Source organism: Mustelus asterias, chromosome 6 (genome assembly GCF_964213995.1).
Source record: "Mustelus asterias chromosome 6, sMusAst1.hap1.1, whole genome shotgun sequence".
NCBI classification, from domain to species: Eukaryota; Metazoa; Chordata; class Chondrichthyes; order Carcharhiniformes; family Triakidae; genus Mustelus; species Mustelus asterias.
In genome coordinates this window covers 63,789,935-63,805,341 of record NC_135806.1, presented here as the reverse complement: position 1 = coordinate 63,805,341, position 15,407 = coordinate 63,789,935, and positions in this window count along the sequence as shown.

The following is a 15,407-nucleotide window of genomic DNA, read 5'->3' as shown; positions in this document are numbered from 1 at the left end:
TGCATCGGAACAAAGGCACTTCCCTCAGTTGAGGCAAATATCAAGTTTGTTCTCTTACAATGCAGTTCTCAAATTCAAAGAAATTTGTTTTCAATAGAATTTGGTCCAGTAAACGGAAGCCTATTAAAAATGAGAACTGCTGGAAATAGTCAGTAGAGCTCAGGCAGCATCTGGGAAGAGAGAAACAAGTTAACAGGTGAAATCTTGCGGAGGCAACAGCAAGGGGTCTCATTTGCCAGCTGGAGAGCTGGTGGGATCCCTGCATTGCATCTTTATGAAAAGGCCCACTGCATCTCGTGTTACTCAGGCACTTAACATGCCAGAGGGAGGCCTTTCCCAGAATCAAGGACCCTGGGAGCAAGCCTTCTGTCTGCTGAGAACTGCTGATCAAGTAGAGGCCAGCAGCTCTCCTGCTCGCGACAGCACACCGGGGAGGGGTTGGTAGTTGTTATAATGTGGCTTTCAGATCGAGGATAGACCCAGGCAGAGGTGAGTGATGGTGGGAAGGGAAGCATGGTGGTGGGGGGGGTAAGGGGTGGAGGGGGGGGGGGGGGTAAGGTGGTGAGAGCTTAGGCAGGAGGTAAGGGGTATGGCTTTTGTGGTGAACCATCGTTGGTTCCCACTAGATAGTACTGAGCCAGGGTCTGGCCAGTACTACAAGTATGTATATATGTTGCGGTTGGGGTTAGGGATGGGTTGTTTACCTGAATGTCCATCATAGACTTGTCGAGTCTATGAGGCTTGGCCTGGTCCAGGATGATCGACGCCACCGTTGGTTCGTGAGCGCCACTGCAGGCAGCTGAGATTGACGAGGATGACCCCTGCTGGTCGTTCGCGGTCGGTGCCGACCAACATGGCCGCTCCCATAGGTCGCACGTGGGTGATGGCGCCAAAATCAGCGACCCCTGGTGGTCACGCATCTCCGACTCCGTCGACTGTAATGGCGTCGTCCTGGCCTCGCACGTGGACGAAACCCTCGACGATGCCGACGACGAAGAACCGGGCTCCGAGGAATCGCAGGCCGCATTGCTGTTCCTAGAAGCAAGTTTAGATCGGCATACTTTCGAATAGTGCCCCTTCTTACCGCAGGCGGAGCACAACACAGCTTTAGCAGGACACCGTTGCCGAGTATGCTTCGCTCCCCCACAGAAGTAACACCGCGGGCCGCCCGGAGTTGCTGCCGTCGTCAGGCCCGAGTGTGGGTACGCCATCACGCAGCTTTTCGAACCCGAGGGACGAGGAGGGATCAGCGACTGCTCCTGCCATGTTGTCCCCACGTGGTCTTCAGGATACAATACGAGGCTTTTGGAGGCCGTCTCCAACGTATCCGCTAGTTCTATCGACTTAGTGAGGTCAAGATTACCTTGCTCCAGTAGTCTGAGTCAGATATAAGATGATCCGATTCCCGCCACAAACGCATCTCGAGCGAGGTCGTTCATGTTCTGGTCTGCCGACACTGCTTTGCAGTTACAGCCCCTGGCTAGCTGTAGGAGTTCGTTCGCGTACTCTTCCGTCGTTTCGCCGGGCTGCCGTTGTCGAGTGGCTAAGAGGTATCGAGCATGCATTTCGTTTGGCAGTTTAATGTAACGCTTCTTAAGAAGCTCGAGGGCCTTTGTGTAGTCGGTGGCCGCACGGATCGCGAGGTATACGGTGTCGCTTACCCTCGCATGGAGGACCCGGAGTCTGTCATCGTCTGTGGTGACCGCTGCGGAGGCTGCCAGGTAATCCTCAAAACATTTCAACCAGTGGTCGAAGGTGTTAGAGGCGCCCGCCGCACGTGGATCCAGTGTAAGACGTTCAGGTTTTAACATCTGCTCCATACTCTCTGTATCGTTTTTTTTTTCTTTCGACGAGAGTTTACTTAACAGCAAATAAAATTGATGCGCGTTATCACACACGAGGCTTGAGATGCTCAGGAAATAAAGGCTTTTATTTGCAGTTACAACGAAGCTACTAATTATATACACGATCCCAGACTGAGGGGTCCCAGACAGAGCAGTGACCTTTATACCTCTCCCAGGAGGTGGAGCCCGACTGGGATGTACCACAATAACTATAATACAAGGTGTAACAGCCCAACCCTAACCCCAACAGCAACAAGTAGAACAACCCATCCCTAACCAAAACAGCAACATATATACATACTTGTAGTACTGGCCAGACCCTGGCTCAGTACTATCTAGTGGGAACCAACGATGGTTCACCACAGCTTTCAACATCACATCGCCCGCTTCCTGATGCCAATTCTCTTGATCAGGCACTGAGTGCCTTTGAGAGCCTCATGGGAGCCCTCAAACAAACATGGCAGGGTTTGTTTATCGTGCTCCCAACATTGTGAGACCCCCGCCTGCCATTGGGTTGATAGCAATGGCAGTGAAATGAGACCCTCAAATAGGCATCAATTGTCTACTTAGGAGCCTCAGTTGGCAGTGTGATAGGATGGCCTTCTATGGGCCTTCCCACCACGGGTTTAATTGTGGTGGAGGTGGGAAGGCGACATGGGGCCCACTCTCTATTCCACTCTCATGTCCGATTAAAGCTCCCTGCCATCCCCCCCCCCCCCCCCCCCCTCACCACCACCACCATGCTTCCCTTCCCACCATCACTCACCTCTGCCTGGGTCCATCCTCGATCTGAAGCCTCACCTAATTCACCACAGGGAGGGCACAGGTTCCCGCCCAACCTTTCAGGTCCATGATTTTCATCAGAACTGAAGTGTATTGTTTATTTTTAAACTGAAAGTTCTTATATTCTTTTGATCAATGCAAACTAACAATGTCCACTTAAACTTTTCAGTTATTACATGAACCAGTGCAGCATTACCTGTGAAAATGTATTCATCATACCCCTGACTGGTATCTGTAAACAATTTGATTAAGTCGAAAGTGTCATGATTTCAAATGTGAAATTGCATTTTTTCAAAAACATTTTCTGTGGCCACATGAACTACTTCACTACTGTGAAAAGTCGGCAAAAAAAAATCAGTCATGTGCTTAACAAAGGAGATGAATCCTGAAACTTGGCACCCGTCAAATAATCTGCTAGAATGCTCTGATATACGGTGCAAATATCTACAATACTGTCCTGTCTTTGGGTTATTTTATCCTGTTGGTTTAAAATGATGTACAAGCAGGTAAAAAAAATGTTTTATTTTAGCTCAAGTCGACCAAATTCAAAGGCCATCCTTCTGAAAAATGATTCCGCTTTCTCATGGAAATCAAATATTGGCATTTACGTAATAATGGACATGGATACATTAATCTAATGTCTGCCACATGCGTGCATAGTTGTACTCTTCAAATGTTCCACTTATGTTCATAGCAGACTTTGAAGTTTATCAGAGTTACATAAAGCTTTTGGCAAATGACCAGTCAGCATTAGCTTCCAGACCATGTAATGCGTTGCAGATCTTCTCCAGCCTCTAGAATTCTGGTCAACCGGGAATAGATTCTTACTCGGAATCTGACTCAGTTCCTTTTCTCAAATGATTATTTAAAAAGATGACTTTCTTCAAAAGGAATGGAGTAAAAAAGAACAGTGAATCCTAGCTGGTGCAGCCTGAAGTATATTCTGATAGTCATGGTGCTGTCTCGATCTGATCAACAAAGGGCAAGAATATTACATTCTTGCATGTCTCAATTCTGCAAATAAATCTAATTTTGAGAGTTCCCAGTAAGTTCACAGGTCACTTCAAGCCTGAAAGACTCATAATGTTACTGCCTGTTTCAGAATGTGTTTTGCTTTATCAAATAGAAGCTTACAGAAAAAAAGATGCTTGCATGTTACTCAGAACAGCTGCAGATTTGAATATAACAAATTAAAACAATCGCTACTTGTTTCTTTTCCACAGCAGTCCTCAATCAATATAGTAAAACCTGATTAGTTCATCGTTGCAAACTTGAATAAGTATCTGTTTAATATCCTAACCACAAATGGTGATGTTTTATATGAAAAGACATACAAAATGAAGAGCATCTTTTTTTCCGCATACCTCATGGTGGGCAAAGTCTATTGGAGCAAGCTATTAATCATACAATAAAATAAGCAAGGTGGAATTTCACTGATGCTTTATTGAGAAGAATATTTATTCTTTATTGAGAAGAGTGGCACAGGGGTTAGCACTGCTACCTCACAACGCCAGGGACCCGGGTTCGATTCCCAGCTTGGGTCACTGTCTGTGCGGAGTCTGCATGTTCTCCCCGTGTCTGCGTGGGTTTCCTTTGGTTTCCTCCCACAGTCCAAAAGACGTGCTGGTTAGTGTATTGGCCGTGCTAAATTCTCCTTCAGTATATCCAAAAAGGTGTCGGAATGTGGCGACTAGGGGATTTTCACAGTAACTTCATTGCAGTGTTAATGTAAGCCTACTTGTGACACTAATAAATAAACTTTAAAACTAAGTGTCAATGTAGAGTAACCAGCTAGCATTATTATTATTAATGATAAAATCTAACACACTCTCGCTGCACACGTGCAGCTGATGCCAGCTTGAATAAATGGCCAGGGCTCTGATTTTGTGTACTGCAACTGATCACATTGATGGAGAATACAAGTCATCCTGGAGGACTTCTTTAGCAGCCTTCCATTTTGTAAGACCATGATTTGCAATCTGGGGATCAACTCTATGCTAAACATCACCTGCGGTGGCATGGCCACATTTACTGCAGAGGAAAGATAGTGGGTTCAGCAGAAAGTGCACAATTTGCAGACCCATTTTCCCTGGACCCTTTTCTCTGCCAAGCTTTCTGTTTCAGAAGTCCCAGAGCACCGAACTGTAATAAAATCGAGGGCAACTCCAAAGAACAAAGAAAATTACAGCACAGGAATAGGCCCTTTGGCCCTCCAAGCCTGCACCAACCATGCTGCCCGACTGAACTAAAATCCCCTACGCTTTCGGGGACCATATCCCTCGATTCCCATCCTATTCATGTATTTGTCAAGACGCCACTTAAAAGTCACTACCGTATCCGCTTCCACTACCTCCCCCGGCAGCGAGTTCCAGGCACCCACCACCCTCTGTGTAAAAAACATCTCCTTTAAACCTTGCCCCGCGCACCTTAAACCTATGCCCCCTAATAATTGACTCTTCCACCCTGGGAAAAAGCTTCTCATAATCTTGGAGACTTCTATCAGGTCACCCCTCAACCTCCATCGTTCCAGTGAGAACAAACCAAGTTTTTCCAACTCTCCTCATAGCTAATGCCATCCGTATCAGCAACATCCTGGTAAATCTTTTCTGCACCCTCTCCAAAGCCTCCACATCCTTCTGGTAGTGTGGCGACCAGAATTGAACACTATATTCCAAGTGTGACCTGACTAAGGTTCTAGAAAGCTGCAACGTGACTTGCCAATTTTTAAACTCAATGCCCCGGCCGATGAAGGCAAGCATGCCGTATGCCTTCTTGACTACCTTCTCCACCTGTGTTGCCACTTTCAGTGACCTGTGTAGCTGTACAGCCAGATCCCTTTGCCTATCAATACTCTTCAGGGTTCTGCCATTTATTGTATATTTCCTATCTGTATTAGACCTTCCAAAATGCATTACCTCACATTAAACTCCATCTGCCATCTCTCCGCCCAAGTCTCCAACCGATCTATATCCTGCGGTATCCTCTGATTGTCCTCATCGCTATCCGCAAATCCACCAACCTCCATGTGACTCAAAGTAACAAAGGATTTATTACCAATGATAAATAAGTATTGACTATAAAAGCATCTGACAGGATAAACTATGTGACTGTACAACACTCTTTCAAGGCTCCAACTGAGGATCTTCCCCGACCCAGCATATGCAGCCTTACACTCGATTGACTCAGCTTCCCGCTTAGACGCTCCATAGGGTCCAGACCGATGATGTGGCCCTCAGGGAATGCTCCTTAAAAGGGGCACACTACCACACTGGCACACCTCCAAATCAACATTCAAATCGACAGAGACACATTGCATAGAATGAACTTTTTTTCATTCAATGGGTGGGATGGTGATGGGTGAGGACCCCATCCCTTTCCCACTTCCACCCAATTAAGCCCAGGGTGGGAAGGTGCAAATTGAGGCCTATAATTGGGCAACTAATGCCCACTTAAGTGTCTCATCCCACCATCTATGCAGCAGCGGGTGGGAACCTCACCTTGCAGGGAAGACGACAAGCAAACCTGGGGTTGATTGTAACTTCCTATTGTTCCCTCACTCACTGCCCCAGGTGATGTGACACACCCTCCAGTCAGTGGCTTTGACAAGATTCTGGCCCACAAACACACAAAATAATAAATGAAACAACCTTTGGAGTCTTTGTTTTGAATGATGACTGAACCTTCTCTTTCTGTCTCACAGCTCCTCTTGTGAGAGTCAGATCAAAGATGTGAGTAAAACCAGTCAGTCCAGACCAATCTTTCTCCTCTTCCACATTTGGCCTGTTCCTTTTGCCTTTAGAAACAAGTTGTCCTCTTATGGGAGCAATAAACCATATGAGCAAAATTTTACTTTCCATTTGATGATGTTCAAACCAGCCAAAAGTTTTGAAATAAATGAGAATTCTAGTAAAAATTTACCCCACAAGGAAATCAGACAATTGCATGAGATGAATGGTTCCATGTGAGATTCTGGGCTAGATTGACTTGTAGCATTTCAGTTCCCCCATGTGCCATTGACATACAACAGTGGTCCAAAGTAAGTTTTCATTCAAATCAGATGGCTAGTTACAATAATATTCCCAGCAAACAGATTGGGGTTGAATTCCTTGTTGGGGGAATGGGTTGTTGAAAGGCAGTGGTTTACTTTTCCCAACTAGTGGAAGAGAGGGAGGCGAAGTCCTGTTCATTAATGTGAAGATGTGAAGGAGCAGCGCTCCGAAAGCTAGTGGCGTTTGCTACCAAATAAACCTGTTGGACTTTAACCTGGTGTTGTTACACTCCTTACTGCATTAATGTGAAGCCACTGAGCTGCCAGCACTAATCATGTTACCTTTACTTATTTATTAGTCACAAGTAGGGTTACATTGAGACAGCAATGAAGATACTGTGAAAATCCCCTAACTGCCACACTCCTGCACCTGTTGGGGTACACTGAGGGAGAATTTAGCATGGCCAATTCACCTAACCAACATGTCTTTCAGACTATGGGAGGAAACCGCAGCACCCGGAGGAAACTCATGCAGACACAAGGAGAACGTGCAAACTGAGCACAGACAGTGACCCAAGCAGGGAATCGAACCTAACCTTCTGGCGCTGTGAGGCAGTAGTGCTAACCCCTGTGCCGCCTCATGTTCCCCATGCAGGAGATAACTCACTGATTGGGCGAATGGGAAATCCACTGAACTGGCTGATACTCAAAGACGATCGGTGATCTTTTAAAGAGGGTGTACTTTTCAACAGTGGTTATAGTGGGAAGGACATTACTGAAGCAGCGAGACTTTGGCCTGGGCCCCCAATTTCTGAGGTGTAGCTGCAATGTTGCCTCGTTAGAGCAAATGAGCAGCAAAAAGGAGCTTATCCCCCCTTTCTGAGAGATGACAAACGCTGAGGCAAATGAATCAACAACAATGGAGAGATGTGGTTAAACTAATCAATGCCACCAATAAGGCTCCTGGCACCTAGCTGCAGTGTGAAAAGAAATTGAATAACCTCAGGAGGCTGATATGGTAAGAAATCCCTTCACAATTGTTTTGCTTTCTGCACAGGCATGCTACTTTAACACAGTGCTATCAATCCTTCCCTCCCCCACTTCTCATGCCTTGACATTGCTACAGCTGTTTTTGCTTGTGCTCAGATCCTCAAGGAATGCTGCTGCCCTCATATTTCCTGCCCATGGTTACTGCCCTCACACACCTTAGTGCCCACAGTTACTGCCCTCACACTCCTTCCTGCCATCACACTCCTTCCTGCCCTCACACTCCTTCCTGCCCTCACACCTCCTTCCTGCCCTCACACCTCCTTCCTGCCCTCACACCTCCTTCCTCACTTACTGCCATCTCATGAATCCTGCCTTCACAGTCATTAGTGAGACACCTCCTTCCTGTAGTGTTCGGGTGTTCAGGACTGTAAGGATTAATGGGGGAATGGGAAAATAGTACCACTCACTACTCTCATGTGGCTCGCTACATCAGAAAGTATCATGTAGTGGTGACTCTGGTAGAAGATGGCAAGAAGATAGCACCTCATCAGGACTGCATCTTGCTATATGTATATAATTATGTGTTATTAATAATCAGTTATTGTTCAACCAGGCAAGCCTCTAGACCTCTTAATGAAACCATACACAACCATATAACATAGTGGCAGCAGGAGAAGAATCCCAAAATCCCCAAGACTGAAGAAGGATTGAAACAGCAGTCTGACCTGACTAACTTAAAGCTTCGAATACGTAGCTGGAGTTCATAGCTAAGAGATGCCATTACAGGCATGGGACATATTAGACACAGAAGCCAGTGGGACTGTCCTGTTGGGTCAGGAATCGTTGCTAAAAGACTTCTGGCTACAGATGACAGACACACCACTCTATAGTCCCGGTACGGCAACAAGCAACTAACTGAAATTCTGTATGCCATCCGCAATCAACCCTTTTCTCTCTTGAGTAGAGAATCCTGTCTTGCCCTCAACTCCCCCTCAAAAACAGCAGAAGACATTAAAATAAGAGTGTAGTCAACAATACAGAATTGGAGACACACGAGAGGTCCCCTGGTGCTGGTAAACTTGACTGGGACTTCCATTTTGAATTGTCCTCCCTATTTGCACAGTCAGTTATTCCGGCTGCTTTGCAGACAGCAGAAAATACTCTTCTTCATTCAGACCAGCCAAACCTCCAGATAAGGGTCACTGTCTGTGTGGAGTTTGCACATTCTCCTCGTGTCTGCATGGGTTTCCTCCGGGTGCTCCGGTTTCCTCCCACAGTCCAAAGATGTGCGGGTTAGGTTGATTGGCCAGGTTAAAAATTGTCCCTTAGAGTCCTGGGATGCGTAGGTTAGAGGGATTAGCGGGTAAAATATGTGGGGGTAGGGCCTGGGTGGGTTTGTGGTCGGTGCGGACTCGATGGGCCGAATGGCCTCCTTCTGCACTGTAGGGTTTCTATGTTTCTATATGTTTCTATAAGCACAAACAAACTTAAAACAGAAGGCACAGCTGCAGGAGATTGAGCCAGGACTTCAGAGACAAACAGTTGCTGTCGCAGAACCAGGAAAAACTACAGCAATTAACCTGGAGCTTCAAGCTCACGTGCACAACATGGAGCGAGGGAGAAGCGACTCACCAACTCACTGAGGCGAATCTCAAGGAATTACAAATACACATTAAGAAACAGAGTGCAGCATCAGAAGCCAAACTGCAGGTTAAGCTCAAGGATGGGGAACATACAAACATGAGGGAGGTAAACCTTCAACTTTCAGAAAGCACATGGCAGACTCCATGGTGAAAGAAAACTCAAGTCCATTCAATGAATGAAAGGAGTGAGCATTCCCTCGGGAAGGGGCTGGATAAGCCCATGGTATCCGACCAAAGAAGAGAGGCTGTCAACAACAAAACACAACTCAGGAGTGCAAAAGGCGAATCAGATATAGAAACCCAAATAATTGAAACACCGGCTGGAATTTTACCTCCCCGCCCACCACGGGAATCGGAGCAGGTGAGGAGTGGACCATGGAAAGTTCCGTTGACCTCAGGTGGGATTTTATGGTTTCAGGACGAGTGCGGCTGTAAAATCCCACCCACCAAATCCAACAACTTCAACTCCAGACCAACAAAATCAGCCCAAAGCAGTTGAGACTATTGCCCCTCCAAACCTGAAAAGAATGAGATCTGGAAGAGTTGTAAAGCCTCCAGACTATCTGAATCAATAAAGTCAGAGACTCGGGGGGAAGGGCATCAGGAAAATGTTACTGTAAATACATTTGGGTAAATATCTGGGGAAGGTATTGTATCAGGGTGTTTGGGACTGTAGGATTATTGTGGGACTGGGGAAACAGTATAATCCACATTACGTTGCAGAGAGTCACATATGGAAGCAGTGGCATGTAGTGGTGAGTCTGGTAGAAGTCAGTATGAAGAAAGCTCCTTATCAGGAGTGTATCCTGTATATAGTTATGTGTTATTAACAAACAATTATTGCTCAATCATACAAGCCTTGAGACCTCTTCATGAGACACCATACAACTTTACAACACTTCCCACACAGTAGCTGGAATTTTACCGGCACGCCCGCCCTGGAATTGGGACAGGCAAGGCTCGCAGAACAGACTTCTCCGTTGGGCTTGGGCGGGATTTTACAAGCCTTGCCCGAGCGAGGTTGTAAAATACCAGCCAGTATCTGTGGGGCACAAGTCAGTGTATTTGAGCACTCACCATTTGCCTAGATCCTCAAACAACACTCAAGAACTTCAACGCCATCCAAGACAAAGCAGCCTGCTTGATTGGCATCCCATCCACTCCCTCTATAACCAGTGCACAGTGGCAGCATTTTGTACCATAAGATGCACTGCAGCAACTCCCCAAAGCTCCTTTGGCAGCACCTTCCAAACCCACAGCCTCTCTGCCGACCAGAACAAGGATTGCAGGTGCATGGGAACACCACCAGCTGCAAGTTCTCTGCCAAGCCGCACATCATGCTGACTTGGGACTAAATCACTGTCACTGAATCAAATCTTGGAACTCCCTTCCTAACAGCACTGAGGGTGTACCTACACCACAGAGACTGAAGCAGTGGCTCACCACTACCTTCTCAAGGGCAATTAGGAATGGGCAATAAATGCTGGCCGAGCCAGGAACATCGCTATCCCATGAACAAATGTTTTAAGAAGCTGCTGCCTTCACAGTGACTGTCCCTTCTCTTAGCTGCTTCTTTCTCACAAGCACAAAATGCTAAGCTGCCTTAGACATATTCAGCAAGATACATTACTACCACCAGCCTTGCACAAGGAACAGGAACCCAAGAGGCAACTAGAACAGAAGGTCTAATCTGTACACAATGGAAAAGGCATGAAGCTTTGGAGTTGGCAACATACAGCAGGTTACCATCTCTTCCTTTTCTGTTTCTATGTAGTCGTTGCACTTATGCACTCAGCATGACAACCTGGATGAAACATTGCATCTGCTGCTGTTACCATTCTGCCCTTGCTATCGGACTAAGCTGTGCCAGTCTTCCCTGTTCCAGGATCATCAGATGGTTTAATTCCTGTAGGAGAACAGATTTACTTATTGTTACTGGAGGTGACACAATTTGAGAAATCATCCTTGGAGAAGTGCAGCTTTCTACACCTCAGAGAATTGCAGCTTTGTTGTACTAATCATAGAAACTCAGGATAAGATTCCTGTCAGCCCAATCCCTTCTATCTGAGTCCATTGCAGTTGCAACTCCATTTCGTCTGCCTTCAGTTCCTAGTCCTGTACCTCGGAAGAAACATCCACGTGAATGCATGATTTGGCAGCTCATTTATTTCAGGCCAAAATCAGGTTTTCCAGTTTAGACTTAATTTTCTCCTAAAGTTACACAGAATCAATGAAATGTACAAATTTGAAAAAGGCCATTTGGCCCAACTGGTCTATGCTGACATTTATACTCCTGGCATTTATACTCCTCACGAAATGGGAAGCTTGCATGACTACAGCAGAATCCTTTAGAAAATTCCTCAGGGGCTTTTCGCCAGCTCACCGCTTGTCCTCATCGACTCCAGGATTTTCCAGCAGAGGTGATGGGAGGACAGCCGAGAGTTCTGAACAGCAGAATTTTCTCAGACAAGGGAAACTTAACTAAACCTTTGAAGTTGAGCCAAGTTTTCACTAAATCAGTTGTATATGACAAGCTCTTAAGAAAAAAGGAAATACCTTTCATTTATATAAAGAAACAAGAAAGAAATAGCACTTCTCATAACTTTAGATTGTCCCAAAGCAATTTATAACCAATGAAGTACTTTTTATGTGTGGTACTATTGCAATGTAGGAAAATATGGCAGCCATTTTGTGTACAGCAATATTTAAATCTGCCTGGATAATTTGTATTTCGTGATTTTAGCTGAGGGGTGACTAGAGAACTTCACTGGTCTTTAGTGACATGGGATTTTTTTATGCCCTCCCAAGATGGTAGACAGGACTTCAGTTTAATTTTTCATCCAAAATATGGCAGCATCAATGGACAGTTTTCACTCAGTAATAAATCAAAGTGTTAGACCTGATTATGCATTAAATTCTTTGGAATTACACTTAAACCTATGACTTTCTGATTGAAAGATAAAGTACTACCACCGAGCCAAGACTTACGCAGAGGAAAGATGATATATCAGCTATCTGAAGTGCAGCTATATTTTTTCTGTAGCCTGCTAATATAAAAGCAGCAAAACTTGTTTCATGACATAGAGGCCACAGTTCTGAGTCTAGCGTTGCTTGATACTCTAGTCTGACAACTCGAACATACCAAATTTCTATCTCTGACACAGTAAATACCCAATAGGTTAACACATCAATTTATTTTCCCTGTCTTACTAATGTCCTGACGTCTAATACTCCAGTCTTTGCTGTTGTCCTTCAAATCTCCCAATTCTGCACCATCCATATCTCTTCAAGAAAACACTAGTCTATACACATACATTTCAGAGACTTTGGGGTTAATTTAACTACTGGAGATTGTTGTCAAGTTAATTATTCTCAATTTAATTTCCAATAACTTCAATCTGCTAATCATGAGAGAAGCATAATAAGTAGCCAATCTGATATCACCCTGCTTACACCATTGCTATACTATAGTGTACTATAGATCATCTATTAATGAATTTGGCAACAAGTGAAGAAGGAGCAGATATGATGAGTGAGTTGAACTGGATGTTATGCAGAAGTAGAGCATGCTATGGACTCTGTTGAATTATTTTGTAACTCCAGTATCACAGAGCCACTAATGAAATGGAGGATTCTGCATCAGCAGAAACGCATGAACAAATTACTTGACTCATTATTTTTTGATTTGATTTATTATTGTCACATATACTGGAATACAGTAGAAAGTATTGTTTCATGCAAGATATACAGGCAAAACATACTGTTCATAAAGTACATAGGGGAAAATGAAGAGGATAAGGTGCAGAATATAGTGTTGCAGTTACAGGTAGCGTGAAGAGAAAGATCAGCTTAATGTATGATAGGACCATTCAAACATTTGATGACAGCAGGGAAGAGGCTGTTCTTGAATCTGTTGGTATGTGTTTTCAGACTTTTGTATCTTTTTCTTGATGGAAGAAGGTGGAAGAGATCACCTGGCTGCTTTCCCAAGGCAGCGGGATGTGTAGACTGTGTCAATGGATGGTGACACAAGTTGGACTGGATATACTTTCAAAAGTTACCATTCAGTTGGGCATCTGCAGTAGAAACTCCGATATGCAATTGGTAAGCACAGTTGGCACAACCCTCAAGAGTATTCCCACTGATTATGTTAAGGATTTAAGTCCCATATCCAAATACAAGAGAAGCTGGATGCTGTGGTGTATTGAAAATTGCAATGTACATTTTATTCACTTGAGGCTACCATGCATGTTTGTATCTGCAGAGGAAGTTTGCAACAGAGATAAAGAAAATCAAGCCATTTGTTTGTGCAATTATAAATTCTGGGTGTCTGTAGCTGTTTCTGCCCAAAGACTTCACAATGATGATGAGGTAATTAAAAATAAGAAACATTGCTTCCAGGTAGGAAGATTTTTGCCTACCTTTTGTAGAGAAGGCAACAGTTTAAGGTGCAGACTCAGAAATACAAGCAGGCCACATTAAATACACACAAGCTTGGGTCTCTTTTGGCTTTGTTAGCAAAGCTCATAAGAACAGGGAGTGCAGAGTTCACAAAACGATTCTCCCTTAAACAACATCTTCTGTGCAGTTTATCACTAAACCTCTGTTGTCTCCCTCCAGTGCAATATTGCCAGTTTCAGGCGGGAGAGGTTATCTTACCTCTTCAATTAACACAAAGCCTGCCATTTATTATCTCTTGATACACTACAACATGTCCATCAGATGTAATGCACAGAGCAAGTTGAGCTTATCCCACTCAGAGAAATAAAATTAATGCAGGAAGTTGAATTCATGTTGCTCATCATCAACATCAATGTTGCATCTTGATCGAGGCAAGTTGTTACAAAAGAAGAATAAGAGCTGGATATCTGGCAATGATTAACTGGATATCTGGCAATGATATACCTAAGTTGGAACACTCTGGAATCCTGATTTTAACCACAAGTGAATTTCCATTCAATGCTGCCCTCCTTCTTCTGATAAATATTATCCCTGCTGCCTTCCCTTCTTAGACATCTTAAACTCACCATGCAGAGAACTGATAGGACCATCATAGAATCCCTACAGTGCAGAAGGAGGCCATTTGGCCCATCGAGTCTGCACCGACCACAATCCCACCCAGGCCCTATCCCTGCAGCCTTACGTATTTACCCTGCTAGTCCCTCTGATACTAAGAGGCAATTTTGCATGGCCAATGCACCTAACCTGCACATCTTTGAAGTGTGGGAGGGAACTAGAGCACCCGGAAGAAACCCACACAGACATGGGGAGAACGTGCAAACTCCACGCAGACAGTCACCCAAGGCTGGAATCGAACCTGGGGTCCCCGGCGCTATGAAGCAGCCGTGCTAACCACTGTGCTGCCCACGAGAGAGATTCTTCACCTTATCTTTTGTGTTGCCTTATCCGCAGTTACATTGCATTTCTTAAATCTGCAAGATGCTTAGAATGAATCTCACTTCTACTTAGAACTGGCAAAGTAGAGATTCTCCAGACTTTGCAAAATGACATTTTGTGCCTCAAAGCCCCTTTGGATATGGCTGTTTGATGAGAGTGCAAAACAAAGGATCTTTGCTTTGTTTCACAGAGGCACTGTATTCCTGCAGCCTGACATTCTTTTCCAGTAATGTGATGCTTTGAAATTCAAAGCACAAAGTACCTTGGGCAATGGACAAGACAAACGAATTCTTGTTGTCTTCTGGTTGAGAGGCTTCCGGACCTCTAACTTTATCTGTGGCTTCAAGCAAAACAACAAAACTCTTCTCCTTTCTCTGAGTAATGTTCACATAGGTTTTTCTTTCTGTGAACCGAATAGAGCCTGGCACCTGTCCCTGAAGCAGTGGGATCACATTTCTCTGTGTCTCAATTAATCTGACCATCAGGACTCCAAAGGGGCAAAGCAAATGTTTCCTGAAGAGCGATATTGGCAGGGAAGATTAAAGCTGGAAGTTGAAAAAGAAACTGACTAAGAGGAGAAAACAGAGACACTTGCAGCAAAGATCAGAAGCCAGTTCTGACAGCTGACCCTCTTGACCTTCAAATGGCCGTGCCACCTTTTTCTAATTTTGTTTCTGTGGGAAAATAGTCAGCTGTAACTTTGAGTCACCATTGATTTTCTTCAACAATTTGGAAACATTTTTGCAGTGCTTAAGCATGCCA